General features: G+C 43.3%; 1 protein-coding gene across 2 annotated transcripts in view; it reads right to left on the minus strand.

The window, feature by feature from the left end:
- Positions 1–23,724, minus strand: part of LOC311112184 (transcription factor HIVEP3-like) — a 96,295-nt gene that overhangs the window by 33,012 nt on the left and 39,559 nt on the right. Inside the window, exon 1 of one of the 2 annotated variants that reach the window (XM_084155197.1) lies at positions 20,579–20,717. The exons of the other annotated variant lie outside the window; for it this stretch is intronic. The gene's annotated coding sequence lies outside the window, so the exon portion shown is untranslated. Of the gene's footprint in view, positions 1–20,578; positions 20,718–23,724 lie in introns of those variants that run through there. 2 annotated transcript variants of the gene reach the window in all.

A 23,724-nucleotide genomic window follows, 5' to 3' on the forward strand; every position in this document is an offset into this window, starting at 1 on the left:
CTGTTTAGAAATAATAGGCTAATTCATAATGGTTATACTACTCATGGAGTAATCACCTTGAGTAGGGGAAATATGACAGAGACTGTCATGTTCAGTTATTGAAAACGCACGCACGCACCAACTCTCTCACACATGTTACACTGCCCAGAACACCCTCCTCTGTAGCCTGTCGGTCTCAAATCCATTCTGACAGTCAGATCATGTAAGCAAACCAGACCCTAAAAGAGATCCTGCCATTCCCCAGTGGCTCTGGTTCCTCTCAACATTTCCTCCTGTTGTTTCACAAAGGCTTTTCTTTCCCACTGACCCCCTTAGCTTACATGAATGCTTTACGATAACCAGGTAGAAGGAACCATATGAAGGAAGTGAGACTGAAAATGAACAGCAGTTGATGGCTGACAGTCCAAACACTTCAATACTGGAACCTCAGGATGGTAATTCTACTTCTACTGTGAATCAATGCAGACGGGGCAAGGTTGCTGATTCACTCATTCACAAAGATCTATTTATAGTCTATGGGGTGTGAATGTACTGTTAGTGAAGCCAACGATGCAGCGGTGTTCTCTTTTCTGGCAGTGACACATTCCTTTGATAGGAGTTGTCACAAGCAAAAACTCCAGAGCTAATATTAGTATCAGGAAATGAAACAGCTAATCCTTTACGGTGCAGAATCTGGTCCATCAGTATGGGTACCTGTAAATGGGACACACCTCTCTCTACTGTCTACTAGTGTATATCTTTAACCTTTGTCTGTACAGTACATTCCTTTGCTGTCATCAGTCGGAAACAGTACCAAGTAGACTTGGGGTGTGGGCTGAGTGTCTTTTTACGTCTGTGTGTGTGTGCATGTGTGTGTGAGGCGTGCAAATCATGGTGTGAAAGGGATTCCCTAGCTCCTTCTCTTCTTGTGCCATGGAACACTTGCAGTGAGTCTGCGGAAACATATTTAAACGCAGGACAAGTTAAATATCTCTTCACTCTGGATATGCGTCATGCCTTAAAATGTCCTCAAAAAAGACCTGAGGGGTTACCCCTGAATTCTCAGGAATTTCATCAACACAAAAGATAGAAGCTTTGTAGGGGATCAGCCTTATCAGTATGGCAGTCACGGAGATAGGGCTCAGCTTACGAGTATCAGAGCATTCTTTTTCAGTACTGATAACAGAAGCACCTTGCTTGATACCTTGCTTCATGTCTTGAGGGGGAGATTAAAACAGATAAAATAGACTGACACCTGACTAGATTTATTTCCCCAGACATTTCCAGGTGAAAAGAACTATGCATTTCCAACTAAAGGCTAAACTCTTCTCTCAAGGTCTGTTGATAAAAATACTAGGAAATGTTGTTAAAATTGTATTAACACGTTGATCGTAAGTAGTTGTAATGTGTGGACGACATGACAGAGGAACAGCACTGAGTAGTTAAGCAAAATGTTCACTCACGCTCCATTCTAATGTTCTAACCCTTCTTTAGGCAGCAAGATTATCCTGACATTGGTGGGATGTTTGTAAAAGACAGAGGAAAGCTGACCCTGCAAATAACAGCTAGCAACATTGCGATTACGTTGTTAAAGAGTTCTTTGTGCAACCAGGTCTGCTGCAAGTCCTGCTATGTTAACCTTGACATTTGAAGATTGAGACAACAACAAATCTTGATCTACTGTAACTTTGATAAGGTGAGGTAACATAACGAGGCATCATTACAATCACCATTCAGTCACTCAATACGTAAAAAGCTGCACTAGTACAATATCAGAACTGTTTCCATATTAATATGCACAGACACCAAGAACAAAGAGCAGTCCGGGTTATGAGTTTGTGCTCATTTTGTCAGGTCTTTCCACGGCTGGTAATGATGGATAGAAATATGGGCTAAACATTAAATTAGCTTGTGCCTGGAGAAGAGATAAACCCTCTTAAGTTTGTAAAAAAAAAAAAAAAAAATGGTCTGTCATTTTCCGCCTCTCCTTTCCTCGCTGCAGCCTGGTGCTGCTGGTTCACTGGTTCCCATGGAAACGGGTCTACTCGGAGCTACGGCAGATGGAGAGATCGCTGGAGGGCTACATTTATCACCCAGCATCCTCTCTGGGTAAAGACGCACGCTGGCAGGAGGAAGTGGTGGTTGGTGGAACAGCCTGATCTCTGCACCCATGCAGAACAGCCCCTAACCCCTGACCCCTGGGCTTGAGGGTCGCTGCAGGTAGAAAGCAGCCTACAGGTCTAGGCCCAGCTTACCTTCACCAAATTGTCACCGTAACCATCAGGCCGTGACAATGCAACACTGGTGTTAGATCAGTGTCTCAGGGGCAACTTGTTTACATTCATTACTTAGGTCTGTGGAAGTTAGATTAGCTCAAACCATAGGCAGACAGATGTCCTGTGGATGGATTCACCCTGTTGTTGGTATTCTTTCTCAGAGAGGAGTGTAAGCACTTTTACCAGATCAAACTCACGCCCAAACCTGAACCTGAGGGTGTAATGCTAACCAGATTTGTAACCTAGGGGCGAAAACACAATAAAGCTATTAAATACTAGAACTTACAATTTAAAAAAACCAGAGGACAGGTGCTCTCAAAACCAAATGGCAGATGACATGTAAAACCAACATGCCCCAGACCCACCTAGGGTTACTCCCACTGTGTCTGGTAGTAGGAGATGTACACACTCACAGAGGGAATTCTCTTAAACAAACTGCATACAAGCAGTCTCTTTGAGGTCTGCTCTGCTGTGCCTCTGAGGCCGTGAGCAGGTAGAGGAGGATTTCAGAGGGCTTTGATAAGACAGGCGATTCACAGCGATCACTGTGTTCACTTTGATTAAACACTAGCCGATTGGACTCCAGGTCAATTCTGCCCTCCACAACAAACACAAGCAGCACAAAGGTTTAGCAAAATGTACATCTAAACTAGGGATGTGACAAATGGAATTTTTTTATTAACGTTTAAACTGCCATTTAAATTTTTCGGTTTTCCGTTAAAACTATAATAACAAAACTTCCGCGTGAATTCACAATGCAGCTGCGCTGCTGCCAGCAACGGTTTGGGTCTCAGATGGTTATGCATTGCACCTGTACTACCATTACTTTACCTCAATTCCACCTAGCAAAGTTTGCATTTCGTTCTCATTTAACTTCTCAAAGTACTGCCATACAGGACTTCGCTGCTGATGACATAGTGGTGGAGAGTAGACTCCAAAATAGTTGATTCCTAGACTTCTTGCATGTCGACTCCCATTTCTGAGGGTCAAGATTTGATTCTGCTAGGAATCGATTCCTAAGATTCAGTATTTTTGGAACGTAGGAGACTGATTAGTTGCCGTACTTCCAAGAACAAACACTCGCATCTTTAATAGCGAGCTAGCGAGGGACGGAGAGAGAGGGGAGGGGCACAATATAGAAAATTAGCTTATCACCGCAGAACCATCACCAGGGGCGTGGAAGTGATAGGTGAGGAGCTAATCTCCGAGTTGAAGAAAAAAGCAGATGGCTTCGATCTTTTTTCTATAGCACTGGATTAGAGTACTGACATCAGAGACACCGCTCAACTTTTAATTTTTGTCAGAGAAATAAATGAGAACTTTGAAATAACAGAGGAACTTCTTGCGATGGAATCAGTGATGGGAACAACCATGGGCTCTGACTTATATGACAGGGTGTCTGCCTGTTTGGAAAAAATGAATCTACCATGAAGCAAACTGACAAACATCACAACAGAGGGATCATCAAATCTAACCACTAAAAACATTGGCCTACTAAAAAGATTACAAGACAAAGTAAAAGAAGAAAGCCCTAACTCTGAGGAATTTATATTTCTTCACTGTATTATTCATCAGGAAGCCCTGTGTAAAAGTGTGTTAAAGCTGGAAAATGTTGTCAAAGTGGTTGTAAAACTTGTCAACTTTATCGTCAGTTCATTCAGCTGCTCAATGACACAGAGGCAGAGCACCAGGACTTGTTGTACCATTCAAATGTGCGCTGGCTAAGCCTGGGAAAAGTATTTTGCTGTGTGTGGGAACTGAGAGGGGAGATAGGTATGTTCCTTGATACGGTTGATAAAGCTGACGACTTCTCCGAGTTGAAAGACACAGACTGGCTGGGCGACTTTTCTTTCGGTGTGGACATATTGGGGCATCTGAACGATCTAAATGTGAAACTGCAGGGAAATTGTGTTTTTGGGCATGAACTGTATTCCAACGTAAAGGCATTCAAGGCCAAACAAGCTCATTTTCCGACACTGGCCGCACTGAACACGCCCACATCGCAGTGCCGCACTGAGACATACAGTAGCACTTTGATCGACCTGCATGCTGAGTTTTCCCGCCGCTTCTCAGACTTCATCAAGATTGAGACTGAGCTGGAGCTTGTATCATGCCCCCTGTCTTTCGACAGTGAGAAAGCACCACCAGACACACAATTGGAGCTCATCGACATACAATGTGACAGTGCTTTGAAGGAGAAGTACAAAACAGCAACAATAGACCAGTTCTATGGCTCACTGAATGAAACAAAGTTTACAAACATTAAAAAGCACGACCAAAGGATGCTTGTTTTATTTCGGCTCCACATATACGTGTGAACAAACGTTCTCAGTCATGAATTACAACAAATCCCGTCACAGGTCAAATTTAACAAATGACCACTTGTCAGCTGTTCTGAGAATATCTACATCAAAGATGACACCAGACTTTGATACCCTTGCCAAGAGAGGTGACCAGACCCATTGTTCACATTAAGACTTGAATAACCGTGACTGGGGTAGGCAAGGATTATGCTTTTTCATGGTGATGGTTATGCAGTGAGAATGATCCAGCAATGCACTTGGATACAGGTAATAACTAATCAGTCAGATTTTGGCTGAGGTGATTTGATAACTGTAAATATGGCTCACAATGGACATTATAATTGTTCCTTAATATGCTTTCAAAAACAGACCATTCCAAATTAAACGGATGCTCTAACCATATGTTTCACTCATATTTTAGAATAGATATATAATACAGTGAGGGAAAAAAAGTATTTGATCCCCTGCTGATTTTGTATGTTTGCCCACTGACAAAGACATGATCAATCTATAATTTTAATGGTAGGTTTATTTGAACAGTGAGAGACAGAATAACAACAAAAAAATCCAGAAAAACGCATGTCAAAAATGTTATAAATTGATTTGCATTTTAATGAGGTCAATAAGTATTTGACCCCTCTGCAAAACATGACTTAGTACTTCGTGGCAAAACCCTTGTTGGCAATCACAGAGGTCAGACGTTTCTTGTTGTTGGCCACCAGGTTTGCACACATCTCAGGAGGGATTTTGTCCCACTCCTCTTTGCAGATCTTCTCCAAGTCATTAAGGTTTCGAGACTGACGTTTGGCAACTCAAACCTTCAGCTCCCTCCACAGATTTTCTATAGGATTAAGGTCTGGAGACTGGCTAGGCCACTCCAGGACCTTAATGTGCTTCTTCTTGAGCCACTCCTTTGTTGCCTTGGCCGTGTGTTTTGGGTCATTGTCATGCTGGAATACCCATCCACGACCCATTTTCAATGCCCTGGCTGAGGGAAGGAGGTTCTCACCCAAGATTTGACGGTACATGGCCCCGTCCATCGTCCCTTTGATGCGGTGAAGTTGTCCTGTCCCCTTAGCAGAAAAACACCCCCAAAGCGTAATGTTTCCACCTCCTTGTTTGACGGTGGGGATGGTGTTCCTGGGGTCATAGGCAGCATTCCTCCTCCTCCAAACACGGCGAGTTGAGGTGATGCCAAAGAGCTCGATTTTGGTCTCATCTGACCACAACACTTTCACCCAGTTCTCCTCTGAATCATTCAGATGTTCATTGGCAAACTTCAGACGTGCCTGTATATGTGCTTTCTTGAGCAGGGGGACCTTGCGGGCGCTGCAGGATTTCAGTCCTTCACGGCGTAGTGTGTTACCAATTGTTTTCTTGGTGACTATGATCCCAGCTGCCTTGAGATCATTGACAAGATTCTCCCGTGTAGTTCTGGGCTGATTCCTCACCATTCTCATGATCATTGCAACTCCACGAAGTGAGATCTTGCATGGAGCCCCAGGCCGGGGGAGATTGACAGTTCTTTTGTGTTTCTTCCATTTGCGAATAATCACACCAACTGTTGTCACCTTCTCACCAAGCTGCTTGGCGATGGTCTCGTAGCCTATTCCAGCCTTGTGTAGGTCTACAATCTTGTCCCTGACATCCTTGGAGAGCTCTTTGGTCTTGGCCATGGTGGAGAGTTTGGAATCTGATTGATTGATTGCTTCTGTGGACAGGTGTCTTTTATACAGGTAACAAGCTGAGATTAGGAGCACTCCCTTTAAGAGTGTGCTCCTAATCTCAGCTCGTTACCTGTATAAAAGACACCTGGGAGCCAGAAATCTTTCTGATTGAGAGGGGGTCAAATACTTATTTCCCTCATTAAAATGCAAATCAATTTATAAAATTTTTGACATGCATTTTTCTGGATTTTGTTGTTGTTATTCTGTCTCTCACTGTTCAAATAAACCTACCATTAACATTATAGACTGATCATTTCTTTGTCAGTGGGCAAACGTACAAAATCAGCAGGGGATCAAATACTTTTTTCCCTCACTGTATATATCTATTTTTAAATGTGCATATTGTGAATACGTTTTATTGTACTTTACAAGGGTAGAGATGCAGGATCTGTGTGTGTGTTTGACTGTGATGTTATAAATTTCAATTTTGTGAAAGATTTGTGGAAAATGTGTTCACATAAAACAAGGGTAGAGATGGTACAAGGGTAGAATTGTTCTGCAAGCATATGCACACCTACAGTACACTAGTAGATGCGTGTCAATGTGAAAATGAATAAAGGCTTCACATGTTTTGTCACGCATATAGTATGTAGCCCTTCACTTGGTTTGAAAAACTCAATGTGGCCCTTGAGCCAAAAGGTTTGTCCAACCCTGGGCTAGGATATTCAACACGCAACAGACCGAAGACTGGACACACACTCTCATCATTAGCGAAGAGAGAGGAGTTTTGTGATAACTGCAAAGAATGTGACACGTTTTTCAGTTAGGGATTTCTCTTAACGTTAAGAATCCCAATTTCGTAACATTTAACCGTTCACACCCCTAATCTAAACCACAAGCAGAGCCCAGGAGAATTTGACAGAAATCTACGAGAGGATAAAGTTCGTTGATCATGTATTCAGGTAACATTATAAACTGTAAGAAGAGGAACTGACCAAAGCTCTAATCGAAGTGCTGCTTTCATATTTTCACGAAGTCTAGGGTATCAACCCAATCCAGCGGAACCAGGCTGATTAGCCCGTAGAAGCTGTCAATATTTATTTTACTGCCTTTTGAACGTATCAAGAAAGGCAAAGAGCCCACCCACACCAGGAAGTGGAGGGAGTATGCATGTATAACTGTGAATCATGCATATGCATATGCATATGTAGAGGACTCATCACACACTCACATACACGTGAGCACACATACACTGATTAGTCATCCTCTAGCTATCCACCATTAACCCTCCAAAAACAAATGGAGAGTATTGAGGACTGTGCTTTTCAGCGATGCCCTTTAAACACACTCCCATTCAGCTGCACTCAACCATGAGAAAGAACTAGAACTCCTAGAACTCAGGTAGCAGCTACACTCACATCCAGTACATAACACACTCAAGCAAACTGGAGTAAAGAAGACAATCATGAACGGCAACCCATTCAGAGAAAGCACACACAGATAGAAACACTACCTACGGTACAGCAGCAGATCACACAACAGACAGTTAATGAGGACTATCAATCCCAATCTAACAGACTAATCCCATTACAGTGACCATTTAGCCTCAGAGAGAGTGTATGAGAGAGAGTTGTGAGAGAGAGAGGAGAGAAGAGTGAGATAGTGAAGGAGGACAGAGAGATTGAGGAAGGAGAGAGAGCGAGAGGGAGGATGGAGAGCAGTTTACCTGGGAGAGAGTAGTCTGGTTTCACCCCTCAGAGGAGCTTCAGAGTCACAGAGACATGCGGGGAGAGAGTGAGCGGATATGAGTGCTTGAGTGGGTGTGTTTCTTAGAGAGGGAGGGGGTTAGGCGAAAAGAGAGCGATGGAGAGAAAGAGTTAACAAGGGTTAGCCCTGTAATGGTAAAGTAGGGGGATGAAAAAACCTAAATAGCTAATAGAGAGTTAGGAGGGACCTACAAAGTTGCCATTGTAGAATAACCATCATCATTACAATCATTATCAAGATCATCATCATCGTTGTAACATCGAAGCATATTAACGTTTGTGGTCAGACTTTACGAGCAAAATAAATATTGTGCCAGGACTATGAATGAAAACACACACTCATTCAAAACAGGTCTGAATCCTCTTGCTTTGAGACCTTTCATCACAATTACTCCCCTGTGCACCTTTAATAAACAGTGGCACAGTGGCTCAGTCAGCTGTAGATTCCATTACAAACAGGTTTTAAACAGGTCTTTCCCCCGGGGCGGAGCGCAGGCAGGACACCGAAGGGAGACGGATCCTGGGGGAAAACCTAGCAGCCTGTCATCATCGCCAACCATTATTGACTAATAAGTACGCGGAAGTAGTGATGATGGCATGATGAATTCCCAGAAGATTTCACTCAAGAAACACTGGAATGTTTTCCTGCTAACAAAACGTCAGTCGTATAAGACTGTGCTCTCTCCTTCACATAAAAAAATCTACCTTCCGAGTAAATCAATTCCAGAGCCACCTCATCCATTCAAGCCCCCGCACAGTTTGAAAAAAAGACTATTACCGTGTGGAATTGAGAATGAGTGGAGGCCCTGCTGTTACATTGAGGCTTGCCTTACTGGCAGGGCACAGGAAATGTGAGTCACACTCGATAATAAACAGTCGCAGACAGCGAGCAGCGAGCACAGCCGGCACACATACAGACAAGGGAGGGAGCGCTGTCTGCTAATTATTACCCAGTGGGACCATTACCATTCTCCTTATTGGGCGGCAGGCCTGAGATACAGTGGAAGACACAGCAGGGGTCACTACGGGGGTTTCTACAGTCTCTCAACCTCAGACAAAAACAACTCTTCCTCTCGCTCTATATCCTTTGCTATCCTTTGTTCCCTTGCTAGTTTCCTTTTATCCACCTTCTCTTCACCCATCTCTGTCCCCCTCTCTTACTCTCCCCTTTTTATCCACTTTCTCCTCAACCCTTTCGCTATCCCACTCTCTATTTTTAGTCCCATTCAATGAGTGTGTTGTTGGTGCTAACCCTAACCCCCAGCTCTGTGTAGCAGGCAGGCAGGCTGTGTGGTGCTGTGCTGGCCAGGGGCCGGTCCTGTCCTGGATGAAGGGGCTCTATAGTATTGTACTGTATTGTGTCTGGGTTGAATGTGATCTTTGTGGCCGTCGTACGGCAGCCCCAGCACACACCTCCCATACTGTACTTCCCAGAGAGGGAGTTTCACCCATCCGTCATCCCTTTGTCCTCTGTTCTTCAAACTGGGGGAGGAGTGGGGCTTACAGTGGATGGGCGGTAGGTAGGGACAATACATCCTCTGTGAACATGATTGACAGGGAAGCTGCTACACATTGACATGATGATGAGAAGGGTTGGGGACCAGGCAGGAAACTAGGATACAGCCAGTAGGAAATTCAATAATCCCACAAATGACAAAGGAATCAGTTCCTGGACAAGTTTGGATTACTTCAATTGGTCATCATGGAAATTCTCCATAAGAGCACAATTCAATTCTTGAATGAATGGATTGAAATTGAGATATTGACCGCAAACTCAGGCCCGTACTCTACACAGACTGGGTGCGCCATAACCAATCAGAGTTGCAGTAGGCCTATATGCAAATAGCCATTGCCATACATGGATCCGTGCCAGTCACTTTGAACAGGATTGTGTTTAGGCTATAGTATGAGCTGTCATGAGTAGATGCGCGTGTTTTGAGATCAAAGCGAGAGCTGCATGTAGCCACATGTGCACATTTGTTCATATTCTTTTCTAGTTAGTGAGTTATTAGCCCAGTTATAGCTCATTTCTAGTCAACAATGGGGGAGTGGTTGATTCCAACAGGAGCACAAAATGTGTGCATTTCTAGCCATCTTTGAAAAGCGAGTCAGGTAAAGAGCTTTTTTTATCTTGAAGGTGTTGTATTTTGAGACGTCTTGAATAATAATAATTTATCTGATTCTCTGTAATAATGGTATGGGAATAATCATGAATTTTATTTTGTAAAGTGGTTTCTTGCATCAAACACAACATTTTCAGTCACCTCCTTGTCTGAAAGACAAGTGGATTAACAGGTTAATGTCTAGCCCTGCATGTTTTTTTCAAAAGTCTCATGGAATGTAGGCCTACATTGGCTGCTACTGTAGGCTGAATGATAGAACAGCTACTTCCATTTTAAAATGTTATGGGATGGATTTTCTCCATTGTTTTTTTATGGTAGGCCACTCTAGTAGGCCTACATTATGATCAAATAGCCACAGCAGCCTACTTGGCCATTTAAAACTATAACTTAAAGTGAGTACAGCCTTAGTGTTCACAGTAAACGCGCACTGGAAGTTGCACAGAATTTTCTCAACGTTCAAGTTTGCGCTGAGGGAACATCGCTCCTGACCAATTGTGCTATCTTTTGTACATAATGTTTCCGCCATCGTTTCCTATAACCGAAAAGAGCTTCTGGACATCAGAGTCGGAGGCAAAAGACATTGATTATCCCGGACCAGGCCCAAATCACCCGACACTCGAAGAAGGAGGAGACGGCGCTATAGAAGCCGGCGAGCAGGATACCTGACGAGATTACGTTGTGGATAAATTGCCTCTACCCTCCGTTCTATTGGCAAACGTGCAATCACTGGAGAATAAACTGGATGAGCTCAGTTCGAGACCATCCTATCAACGTGATCTGAAGAACTGCAATATCCTGTTTCTCGGACTCGTGGTTGAACAAGAACATGTTAAATATAAATTTAGCTGGTTTTTCTATACATCAGCAGGACAGAACAGAAGCTCAGGGGAGGTGGTGTGAGTGTCTGTTAACAACAGCTGGTGTGCAATCTCTACTAATAGGGAAGTCTCGAGGTTCTGCTCGCCTGAGTTAGAATACCTCATGATAAGCTGTAGACCATACTATACTGAACAAAAATATAAACGTAACATGTAAAGTGTTGGTCCCATGTTTCATGAGCTAAAATAAAAGATCCCCTCCACCTGACAGGTGTGGCATATCAAGAAGCTGATTAAACAGCATGATCATTACACAGGTGCACCTTTTGCTGGGGACAATAAAAGGCCACTCTAAAATGTGCAGTTTTGTCACACAATGCCACAGATGTCTCAAGTTTTGATGGAGCATGCAATTGGCATGCTGAATGCAGGAATGTCTAGCAGAGCTGTTGCCAGATAATTGAATGTTCATTTCTCTACCATAAGCCACCTCCAACATCGTTTTAGAGCATTTGGCAGTACATCCAACCTGGCTTAACAACCGCAGACCACGTGTAACCATGGCAACCCAGGATCTCCACATCCGGCTTCTTCACCTGCGGGATCGTCTGAGACTAGCCACCAGAGTATTTCTGTCTGTAATAAAGGCCTTTTTGTGGGGAAAAACTCATTGTGATTGGCTGGGCCTGGCTCCCCAGTGGGTGGGCCTGGCTCCCAAGTGGGTGGGCCTATGTCCTCCCAGGCCCACCCATGGCTGAGCCCCTGCACAGTCATGTGAAATCCATAGATTAGGGCCTGATGAATTCATTTCATTTGACTGATTTCCTTATATGAACTGTAACTCAGTAAAATCGCTGAAATTGTTACATTTTGCATTTATATTTCGGTTCAAATCAAATCAAATCAAATTTTATTGGTCACATGCGCCGAATACAACAGGTGCAGACATTACAGTGAAATGCTTACTTACAGCCCTTAACCAACAGTGCATTTATTTTAAACAAAAAAAGTAAGAATAAAACAACAACAAAAAAAGTGTTGAGAAAAAAAGAGCAGAAGTAAAATAAAGTGACAGTAGGGAGGCTATATATACAGTAAAATAAAGTGACAGTAGGGAGGCTATATATACAGGGGGGTACCGTTGCAGAGTCAATGTGCGGGGGCACCGGCTAGTTGAGGTAGTTGAGGTAATATGTACATGTGGGTAGAGTTAAAGTGACTATGCATAAATACTTAACAGAGTAGCAGCAGCGTAAAAAGGATGGGGTGGGGGGGCAGTGCAAATAGTCCGGGTAGCCATGATTAGCTGTTCAGGAGTCTTATGGCTTGGGGGTAGAAGCTGTTGAGAAGTCTTTTGGACCTAGACTTGGCACTCCGGTACCGCTTGCCGTGCGGTAGCAGAGAGAACAGTCTATGACTAGGGTGGCTGGAGTCTTTGACAATTTTGAGGGCCTTCCTCTGACACCGCCTGGTATAGAGGTCCTGAATGGCAGGGAGCTTTGCCCCAGTGATGTACTGGGCCGTACGCACTACCCTCTGTAGTGCCTTGCGGTCAGAGGCCAAGCAGTTGCCATACCAGGCGGTGATGCAACCAGTCAGGATGCTCTCGATGGTGCAGCTGTAGAATTTTTTGAGGATCTGAGGACCCATGCCAAATCTTTTTAGTCTCCTGAGGGGGAATAGGCTTTGTCGTGCCCTCTTCACGACTGTCTTGGTGTGTTTGGACCATGATAGTTCGTTGGTGATGTGGACACCAAGGAACTTGAAGCTCTCAACCTGTTCCACTACAGCCCCGTCGATGAGAATGGGGGCGTGCTCAGTCCTCTTTTTTTTCCTGTAGTCCACAATCATCTCCTTTGTCTTGGTCACGTTGAGGGAGAGGTTGTTGTATATATTTACCAAGAGAGTTTTCATCTATATTTTTCGTAGCTGTCTATTTACCAACACAAACTGATGCTGGCACTAAGACCGCACTCAATGAGCTGTATATGGAAATAATGGCGCCGGAGAAGATGGCTGCCGTTTTACAGCCATCTAACCAATTGTACTATTATGTGTGTTTTTTCGTGTTATTTGTAATTTATTCTGTACATAATGTTTCTGCCATCATCTCTTATAACCAAAAAGAGCTTCTGGATATCAGGACAGCGATTACTCACCTCGTATTGAACGAAGATTTTTTCTTCAACGAGTCGGACGCGAAGGATATCCTACAGACACCCGACAAGGCCCAAATCCCCGTCATTCGCAGGAGAAAGAGACAGAGATATCGTGGACGTAGGTCGGGGTGCCTTGTAAGGATCCGACGGCGAGCGAGTAAACTGCCTCTTCCATCAATCCTATTAGCCAATGTTCAATAATTATATGACCTAATATTACGGTTATCCTACCAACGGGACAGTAAAAACTGTAATATCTTATGTTTCACAGAGTTGTGGCTGAACGACGACATGGACAACGTACAGCTGACGGGATATACGCTACATCGGCAGGATAGAACGGCTGACTCCGGTAAGACAAGGGGTGGCGGTCTGTGTATATTTGTAAACAACAGCTGGTGCACAAAATCAAATCAAACGTTTCGAGGTTTTGATCGCCTGAGGTAGAGTATCTTATGATAAGCTGTAGACCACACTATTTACCAAGATAGTTTTCATCTATATTTTTCATAGCTGTCTATTTACCACCACAAACCAATGCTGGCATTAAGATTGCACTCAATGAGCTGTATAAGGCCATAACTAAACAGGAAAACGCTCATCCAGAGGTAGCGCTCCTAGTGGCCGGGGACTTTAATGCAGAGAAACTTAAATCCGTTCTACCTAATTTCTACCAGCATGTTAAATGTGCAGCCAGAGGAAAAAAATCTCTAGACCACCTTTACTCCACACACAGAGACGCATACTAAGCTCTCCCTCGTCCTCCATTTGGCAAATCTGACCATAACTCTATCCTCCTGATTCCTGCTTATAAGCAAAAACAAGCAGGAAGCACCAGTGACCCGGTTAATAAAAAAAGTGGTCAGATGACGCAGATGCTAAGCTACAGGACTGTTTTGCTAGCACAGACTGGAACATGTTCTGGGATTCTTCAGATAGCATTGAGGAGTACACCACATCAGTCACTGGCTTCATCAGTCACTAGCTTCAACCCAGGGTTGTGGGTTCGTTTCCCACGGGGGGCCAGTATGAAAATGTATGCACTCACTAACTGTAAGTCGCTCTGGATAAGAGCGTCTGCTAAATGACTAAAATGTAAAAATGTAAAATGTCAGCGCATGCTCTGAGTATGTGTCCTGGTAATCCGTCTGGCACTGTGGCCTTGTAAATGTTAACCTGTTTAAAGGTCTTCTTCACATCGGCTACGGAGAGTGTGATCACACAGTTGTCCGGAACAGCTTGTGCTCTCATGCATGGTTCATTGTTGCTAGCCTTGAAGCGAGCATAGAAGGTATTCAGACTGTGCCCACGCAATCTCTATTGCACTCCACACTGCCCTTTCCCATCTGGACAAAAGGAACACCTACGTGAGAATGCTGTTAATTGACTACAGCTCAGCGTTCAACACCATGGTGCCCTCCAAACTCATCACTAAACTAAGTACCATGAGACTAAACACCTCCCTCTGCAACTGGATCCTGGACTTCCTGACAGGCCACCCCCAGGTGGTTTAACAGGAAGCGGAGGGCCGAGCACACCCCCATCCACATCGATGGGGCTGTAGTGGAGCAAGTCGAGAGCTTCAAGTTCCTCTGTGTACACATCGCTATGGAATTATCATGGTCCATACACACACCAACACAGTCGTGAACAGGGCACGACGCCTCTTCCCCCTCAGGGGAACCATTGAGAGCATCTTGACTGGCTGCATCACCGCTTGGTATGGCAACTGCTTGGCATCTGACTGCAAGGCGCTAGAGAGTAATGCATACAGCCCAGTACATCACTGGGGCCGAGCTCCCTGCCATCCAGGACGTCTATACCAGGCGGTGTGTCAAAGACTCCAGCAACCCAAGTCATAGACTGTTCTCTCTGCTACTGCACGGCAAGTGGTACCGATGCACCAAGTCTTGAACCAACAGGACCCTGAACAGCTTCTACCCCCAAGGCATAAGACTGCTAAATAGTTAGTTAAATAGTTAACCAAATAGCTACCCGGACTATCTGCCTTTACCCTTTTTGAACTAACTCTTTTGACTCATCACATACGCTGCTATTACTGTTTGATCTATCCCGTTGCCTGTTTACAGACAGCAATACAGATGGCATATTTTCAGACTTGCACCCCATAAACTGGAGACACAGCCTGTAAAAAAGGGCCAAAACGGAGCAGACTGTGAAGAATTCCTCCAATCCAGAAGGCAGCGGGGGGAGCCTATTTAAGACATGTGCTGTTACAGTAAGCTGACCATATCTGTGCACAGACTGTGGTGTCATGATAGAAACAGGATCCATTTAGACTGTGCCCACCTAGTTCACATGTACATAGAGAGCCACTGTGTTGGGCTGTCCCATTTTCTGCCTGTTTGTATTTGTGTAGGCTGGGGGTGAAAAACAGATACACTTTACAAGAAGGCCTACCTCAACCGCAGCAGAAAGACTATCCTCAAGGAACTGGCACTTTGATGGATGTCGTTAGCAGTCAAATCCTGTTATGACACAGTGAAAGACGAGGCTAAATGCCTAGGCTGTATCATCACCCTAACCTCACCCGCTGCCTAGAATAGAGTAATGTCTCAGTGTGACAATAAACCAAAACCAAACCACCTTGAGGTTACAAATAATTTTCAACCTGTGAGACTAGGATTTGTCCAACTAAAGGTAGGCTAAGTAACAGGAATGGGTTTCAGTCATTTCTCAAAGCACAGGGTCCAATGCATCCAACGAATGTCAGAGCATACAAAAGTAGCTTTTTTGTAACACATAGGCCTACATGGCCAAATACTGCCTTAACTAAGTAGGTAGAAAGCACAAAATAAAGGTCAACACACACCTATGAATACACACAAACACACAGCTCCACTCCAGTGAGAAGGAAAGAGAGGTTCAAGCCGACTAGCTTCTCTGGCAGCTAACGGAGTCCTGCATGTGAGTCTTTTGTTAATCCCGATCGATACTTATTCTCAGCCAGATCTGACATCTGATCCGGTAAAACACTGAGACTGACCACCCTACCCCTCTCTCTCCCTCTCATCCCTCTGCTGCACTCCTCACTCGCTCCTTCTCGCTCTACCATTATCACCCTATGACGACAACACTCTCATTTTCCCTTTTTCTTTTCCTTCTCCATCTCACTGGGGCAGTTCTATGCTGCAGAAGATTCCTACAAGTGACAAACAAGGACAGAATGGCAAACAGAAATAGGGAGAAATAGACTAATAATATTATTTAAAACACCCTAGTGCTGAGCGATTAGTGCTTTTGAGGTCGTTTCAAAAAATTAGAATAAAAAAAAAAACATGTTTTTTGATTTCGCTTTCGATTATATATTTTTAAACATTAAATGCACTATGCATTATGTGGGTTGAATGTTGTAACAACACAGAATAAAACAATTAATACAAGTCCCATGATGGTAGTGACTGCACATTACTGTTTATCACTTATTAACCATATTTTCTTCACATTACTTTAACAAAATATTTCAGTTGTTGTGTATATTACATTTGTTTTATTTGATGTGTTGATTTAATTCCAAGTCACCATCTCATCTCTATGCCTATGCTGGCTGACAAAATCACTATTTTAGTAGTTCTTCAAAGTAAATCAGGCAGATTTTAATGACTGCTGAAAACCAACTATCAATCACTTCGATCATGATTTTTCAGGTAGATATTTACATTTACATTTTAGTCATTTAGCAGACGCTCTTATCCAGAGCGACTTACAGGAGCAATTAGGGTTAAGTGCCTTGCTCAAGGGCACATTTACGTCATTTAGCAGACGCTCTAGTCCAGAGCGACTCACAAATTGATGCATTCACCCTATAGCCAGTGGGATAACCACTTTACAATTTTTTTTTGGGGGGGGGGGGGGGGGGGGGGGGGGGTAGAAGGATTACTTTATCCTATCCCAGGTATTCCTTAAAGAGGTGGGGTTTCAAATGTCTCCAGAAGGTGGTGAGCGACTCCGCTGTGTGTGTGTGGGGGGGGGGGGGGTAGAAGGATTACTTTATCCTATCCCAGGTATTCCTTAAAGAGGTGGGGTTTCAAATGTCTCCGGAAGGTGGTGAGCGACTCCGCTGTGTGTGTGGGGGGGGGGGGTAGAAGGATTGCTTTAGATACCTGGTAAAGCAACTGCTCTCTATCCCTCTCTATCTCAAAATGTTCGGTCTCTTCGCTCCCTCTCTGTGTCTGCCCCACACTAACCTAACATAGCAGGCGTAAAAAAGAAACACCACACAGACCGGACAAGTAGGCGTGCAATGGATTATGGTCAATGTAGTAAATTACCATGTTTGCTGCGCTAAACTATGTAGAATATTGGCCTGTTGGAAACTACAACTCTCTACTACATTGCACAGTTCGGGCTTGATCCGATTTCTCTCTAGAGAAACTGCACATTGAACTCAATAAAAAAATGACCGAAATGGATTTCAAATAATTTAACCTACTTTGTTCAATTAGTTGTTTAAAAAACAAGGACTAAAATGACCCTAAAGCTGGCTTATGACAAATGTGATCAAATGCGGTTGTTTGACTCTTTATAGATCTACACTTGGTGGTGAATGAATACATAGTCCTCCTACTGTAAGAGGGATTCTCTCTGGTGCCTAATTGGTAAGAAAAACAAGGTCTAATAGCAGACACTGTATCCCCTGTAGCTTTAGTTTACCTTAGCTGGCCTAGGCATGAAATAAACTGCCTGAGGAAGAGTAGCTAGGTCATTCCACAAAATGAGTCCCTTTTGCATCCATTTGATATTTTAAGTAGAAATTGTGCACCAATATTGAATTTTAAAAAGCCCTTAAATGAAGTGTCCTTTAATGTAGACTACAAGGAGAACTCAATAGGAGAACTCAATAATTCAGCATTTTCACATGTCCCTCCATCGACCGTGTCACTTCTAGGAAGATTTTAACCCACTTAATCCCAAATGGCTCAAGTTACTTTGTTGCTTTGACAAAGTAATTTCTGAAGATGATGTATTCATTTCATGTGATTAATTTACATCTGTCCCTCAATTTACGGTCAACCCTGTTACGTGAGCTGAACTCTCGTTTTAATATGGTGAAACTATTCCTTACAAAATATATTTCTTAAACATTGAACATCTTATCATAGAGTAAAATCACGTGAGCTGGTTCTACTCTTTTTGGCAATTTTCTGGTGTTTGTGGTGGAAAACTGAGCGGGTAGAGCGTAACACGTCAACCCTGTTACCCATAGATAGACAGTCATTAAAAATATATATAATTTCATTTTTTTTGTGAAGCTTGCATTGAATTGCCACTCCCAGTTTGTATTTGTATTTATTAGGGATCCCCATTGACTGCTGCCAAATACATGAAAGCACTTACATAAAAAAAAAAGATAAAAACAGTCCATCATATAACATTATTACACCACTACATATCTACAAAACAAAAATGTACAATACAAAATGTATAATACCACCATACAACAATATTACAATGTATGCGTGTGTCTCTTCACAGTCCCTGCTGTTCCATAAGGTGTATTTTTACCTGTTTTTAAAAGGAAATCGGATTCTACTGCTTGCATCAGTTACCTGAGGTGGATTAGAGTTCCATGTTGTCATGGCTCTATGTAGTACTGTGCGCCTCCCATAGTCTGTTCTGGAAGAGACCTCTGCTGGCATGTCTTGTGGGGTATGCATGGGTGTCCGAGCTGTGTGCTAGTAGTTTAAACAGACAGCTCGGTACATTCAGCTTGTCAACACTTCTTACAAAAACAATTAGGGATGACGTCAGTCTCTCTTCCACTTTGAGCCATGAGAGATTGACATGCATATCATTAACGTTAGCTCTCCGTGTACTTTTAAGGGCCAGCCCCTGCTGCCCTGTTCTGAGCCAAATGCAATTTTCCTAAGTCCCTCTTTGTGGCACCTGACCACACTGCTAAACGGTGGTCTAGGTGCGACAAAACTAGGGCCTGTAGGACCTGCCTTGTTGATAGTGTTGTTAAGAAGGCAGAGTAGCACTTTATTATGGACAGACTTCTCACCATCTTAGCTACTGTTGTATCAATATGTTTTGACCATGACAGTTTACAATCCAGGGTTACTCCAAGCAGTTTAGTCACCTCAACTTTCTCAATGTCTACATTATTCGTTACGAGGTGTAGTTGAGGTTTAGGGTTTAGTGAATGATTTGTCCCAAATACAATGCTTTTAGTTTTGGAAATATTTAGGACTAACTTATTCCTTGCCACCCACTCTGAAACTAACTGCAGCTCTTTGTTAAGTGTTGCAGTCATTTCAGTGTGCTTGTTGAATGTCCTTCCCTATAAGCGTGCTGAAAGTCTGTTGTCAATTTGTTTACTGTAAAATAACACTGTATCTGGTCAAACACAATTTTTTTCCAGAAGTTCACTAAGGGTTGGTAACAGGCTGATTGGTCGCCTATTTGAGCCAGTAAAAGGGGCTTTACTATTCTTGGGTAGTGGAATGACTTTTGCTTCCCTCCAGGCCTGAGGGCACACACACTTTCTAGTAGGTTTAAATTGAAGATATGGCAAATAGGAGTGGCAATATCGTCCGCTATTAGTAATTTTCCATCTAGATTGTCAGACCCCGGTGGCTTGTCATTGTTGATAGACAACAGTACTTTTTTCACCTCTTCCACACTCACTTTACGGAATTCAAAAGTACAATAAATGTGTCAAGTGCAGCATCTGGTTGCTCCTCATTACACACCACAGACCAGCAAATATTCTTTACATCATCAACATACAAATCACTACAAAACTTCTTGTTCAAGCTTCCATTCCCCCTATTACAAGGGAATTTATGGCTGATTTAAGAAGAAATCGTCAACCCCTTTACTGTCAACCCGGTTACTTTATTTGCCACTTAATAGTCACACATTTTTTTATTTAATCTCTTGATTTGGGAAAACATGCTTTTTTATGACAGAATGTTAAAATTACGTGAAATCCAAAGTTATATTTTTTATACCAAATTACACTTCTCAAAAGGCACTGAATTGGTGGAACGACCCAGCTGTGAACATGCACTGGCAGACAACCAAAGCAGGCCCACACAGAAAGCAAACAGAAGTAAACCAAACACTCACTGTCGGTCTAAGTCTTTTCAACTGCCACAGTAGCTGTCTGAACCCAACCTAAAACAACCCAGAGACAGAGAACTGACAAACGAGATACACAAAAGGGAAAGATAGAAGACAAAAATAGAAAGAGGAGGTGTCATTTTTAGAAGCCGCCCCCCCCCCCTCCACCCACAGGTTTCGCTGCTGTTGCGTGGCCGTCGGGACAGCATGTAAATATTTTTACACTTTCACCCCATCTCTCACACTCCTCTACTTACACTCTCTCAGTCTAGAGAAAACTCTCACACTCAGTCTATAGACCCACAGATCTAATAGAGTCATTCTAAGGTCACCATAATCTGATGTGAATGAGAAATTGAAAAGAGAGAGGGAGTCCTATGAAAAATGGAATGACTCACCGTACAACTCAACAACTGAGCAAAGACTTTGCATCACTTTCAACTAAAATCCCAAACCTGACAAGACATCAGGAAATGAGTGGTTGAAGCAACACCATGAAAGGCAAGGAAAGACCCATTAAAATTCCCTCCACACAGCTTCCCTTGTATAGCAGAATCCCAGGCCTGCCATCACTATTGGGGCATTGAGTGTAACCGGGCGGATCTTTGTAACCGCTGTGACTATGTTAAACTATGCTAATGAAGTCTAACCCGTTGGGCACTCCCCTGCACAAACACAGGCTCCAGGGGAGAGTCAACAAGTGGGAGCTTCGTTTAAGTGTGTTCAAACAAGGGCAACAGGTTGCTTGATGTCAGGGGTCTTCCGGTGGTAAACAGACCTCCCAGCCTGCCACGGCATGCAGCCTGCTGAGGAGAGAGTTTACCCACATCACCGCCCAGCCAATCTAAGTAATAACTCTCTGCCCACAGCGACAAACACGTCCATTCAGAGTTGGTTTACAGTTGACAAAAGCCACCCCTGTGTTCCCGCTCTGCCCAGGCCAGTACACTACATTGCCATAATGCAGAAATAATGTTGTACTGTACGGAGAGAAATGATCCTATGTCCTTAACAGTACCATCTAGTGGTCAGAACCTGGTAATACCAGGATGTATTATTGGACATAACCACTAACAACTCTGACATGGATAAAATAACTATCCCCAAATTCCATGAGAATACATTACATAGGATAAAGAAACAATACACCGAGCCGCAGCTCCATACTACTTGTCAGACATAGAGAACTGATACTGCATACGTATTGGGTTGGGATTGGCGTGCGGTGTGGGGGGTCCATGGGTGGCTTTTGCCCATTTCTTTGGATTCCACATTTCCATCCACAAAAGTCATACCGTATAAAAAGAAATCATGACAGCTGTGATGGAAACTGGAAGTTTCGGTACAATTTTATAAATGCAGACAGATAATTGTTTTGTTCGACATGGTGGGATGTTTTTGTGTCTGTCAACTTAATTACGCGAGAAATGGCAGTGGAAATGCCTTTGTGCGCAAATATTGATATAATAACCATCATGTCACGCGATGATATGGTGTGGTCCTCCCACTACAACTCGAGAAACCATGCAGTTTATTAGGTTACAGATTAAATAAGTTATGATACTTCACAGGGTGGTGAAAGTGCATGGTGATGAGCTTGATGCTCTGTTCGAATAAATATCGAAGGTCTTATTCTGGTGACATGATAATCGATGCTTGACTGCCGTTTGACAAATACAATTATTCTTGCTCTTATCCATAATAATCTCATAATGTAGACTAGCCTACCCGCTGTATCTGCGAGCTGTTTTCCTGGAGTGGACGTGCCAAGACCAGAGTAGGCACATTTGCTATTTAACGCAATCGTTTTTGTGACGAAACTATCGGTAGAGTTGAAAATGAGATTTTACATTTACATTTTAGTCATTTAGCAGACGCTCTTATCCAGAGCGACTTACAGTTAGTGAATACATATTTTTTTATACTGGCCCCCCGTGGGAATCGAACCCACAACCCTGGTGTTGCAAACGCCATGCTCTATCAACTGAGCTACATCCCTGCCGGCCATTCCCTCCCCTACCCTGGACGACGCTGGGCCAATTGTGCGCCGCCCATGAGTCTCCCGGTCGCGGCCGGCTGCGACAGAGCCTGGATTCGAACCAGGATCTCTAGTGGCACAGTTAGCACTGCGATGCAGTGCCTTAGACCACTGCGCCACTCAGGAGATGGAAACACATTGAACATAGATGTTTATTCGGTACATGAAAACTTAAGCAAAAAAGAACACCACATCCTCACACACTGATTTGTTTTAATATACAGTTGAAGTCGGAAGTTTACATACACTTAGGTTGGAGTCATTAAAAGTAGTTTTTAAACCACTCCACACATTTCCTGTTAACAAACTATAGTTTTGGCAAGTCGGTTAGGACATCTACTTTGTGCATGACACAAGTACATTTTCCAACAATTGTTTACAGACAGATTATTTCACTTATAATTCACTGTATCACAATTCCAGTGGGTCAGAAGTTTACATACACTAAGTTGACTGTGCCTTTAAACAGCTTGGAAAATTCCAGAAAATGATGTCATGGCTTTAGAAGCTTCTGATAGGCTAATAGACATCACTTGAGTCAATAGGGGGTGTACCTGTATTTCAAGGCCTACCTTCAAACTCAGTGCCTTTTTCCTTGACATCATGGAAAAGTCAAAAGAAATCAGCCAAAACCTCAGAAAATAAATAGTAGACCTCTACAAGTTTGGTTCATCCTTGCGAGCAATTTCCAGACGCCTGAAGGTACCACGTTCATTTGTACAAACAATAGTACGCAAGTATAAACACCATGGGACCACGCAGCCGTCATACCGCTCAGGAAGGAGACACGTTCTGTCTCCTAGAGATGAACGTACATTGGTGCGAAAAGTGCAAATCAATCCCAGAACAAAAGCAAAGGCCCTTGTGAAGATGCTGGAACAAACAGGTACAAAAGTATCTATATCCACAGTAAAACAAGTCCTATATCGACATAACCTGAAAGGCCCCTCAGCAAGGAAGAAGCCACTGCTCCAAAACCGCCATGAAAAAGCCAGACTACGGTTTGCAACTGCATATGGGGACAAAGATCGTACTTTTTGGAGAAATGTCCTGATGAAACAAAAATAGAACTGTTTGCCCATAATGACCATCGTTATGTTTGGAAGAAAAAGGGGGTCGCTTGCAAGCCGAAGAACACCATCCCAACCGTGAAGCACAGGGGTGGCAGCATCATGCTGTGAGGTGCTTTGCTGCAGGAGGGACTGGTGCACTAAACAAAATAGATGTCATCATGAGGAAGGAAAATTATGTGGATATATTGAAGCAACATCTCAAGACATCAGTCAGGAAGTTAAAGCTTGGTCGCAAATGGGTCTTCCAAATGGACAATGACCCCAGCCATACTTCCAAAGTTGTGGCAAAATGGCTTAAGGACAACAAAGTCAAGGTACTGGAGTGGCCATCACAAAGCCCTGACCTCAATCCTATAGAAAATGTGTGGGCAGAACTGAAAAAGCGTGTGCGAACAAGGAGGCCTACAAACCTGACTCAGTTACACCAGCTCTG

The sequence above is a fragment of the Coregonus lavaretus genome (assembly GCF_964263955.1).
Source record: "Coregonus lavaretus genome assembly, chromosome: 3".
NCBI lineage: Eukaryota > Metazoa > Chordata > Actinopteri > Salmoniformes > Salmonidae > Coregonus > Coregonus lavaretus.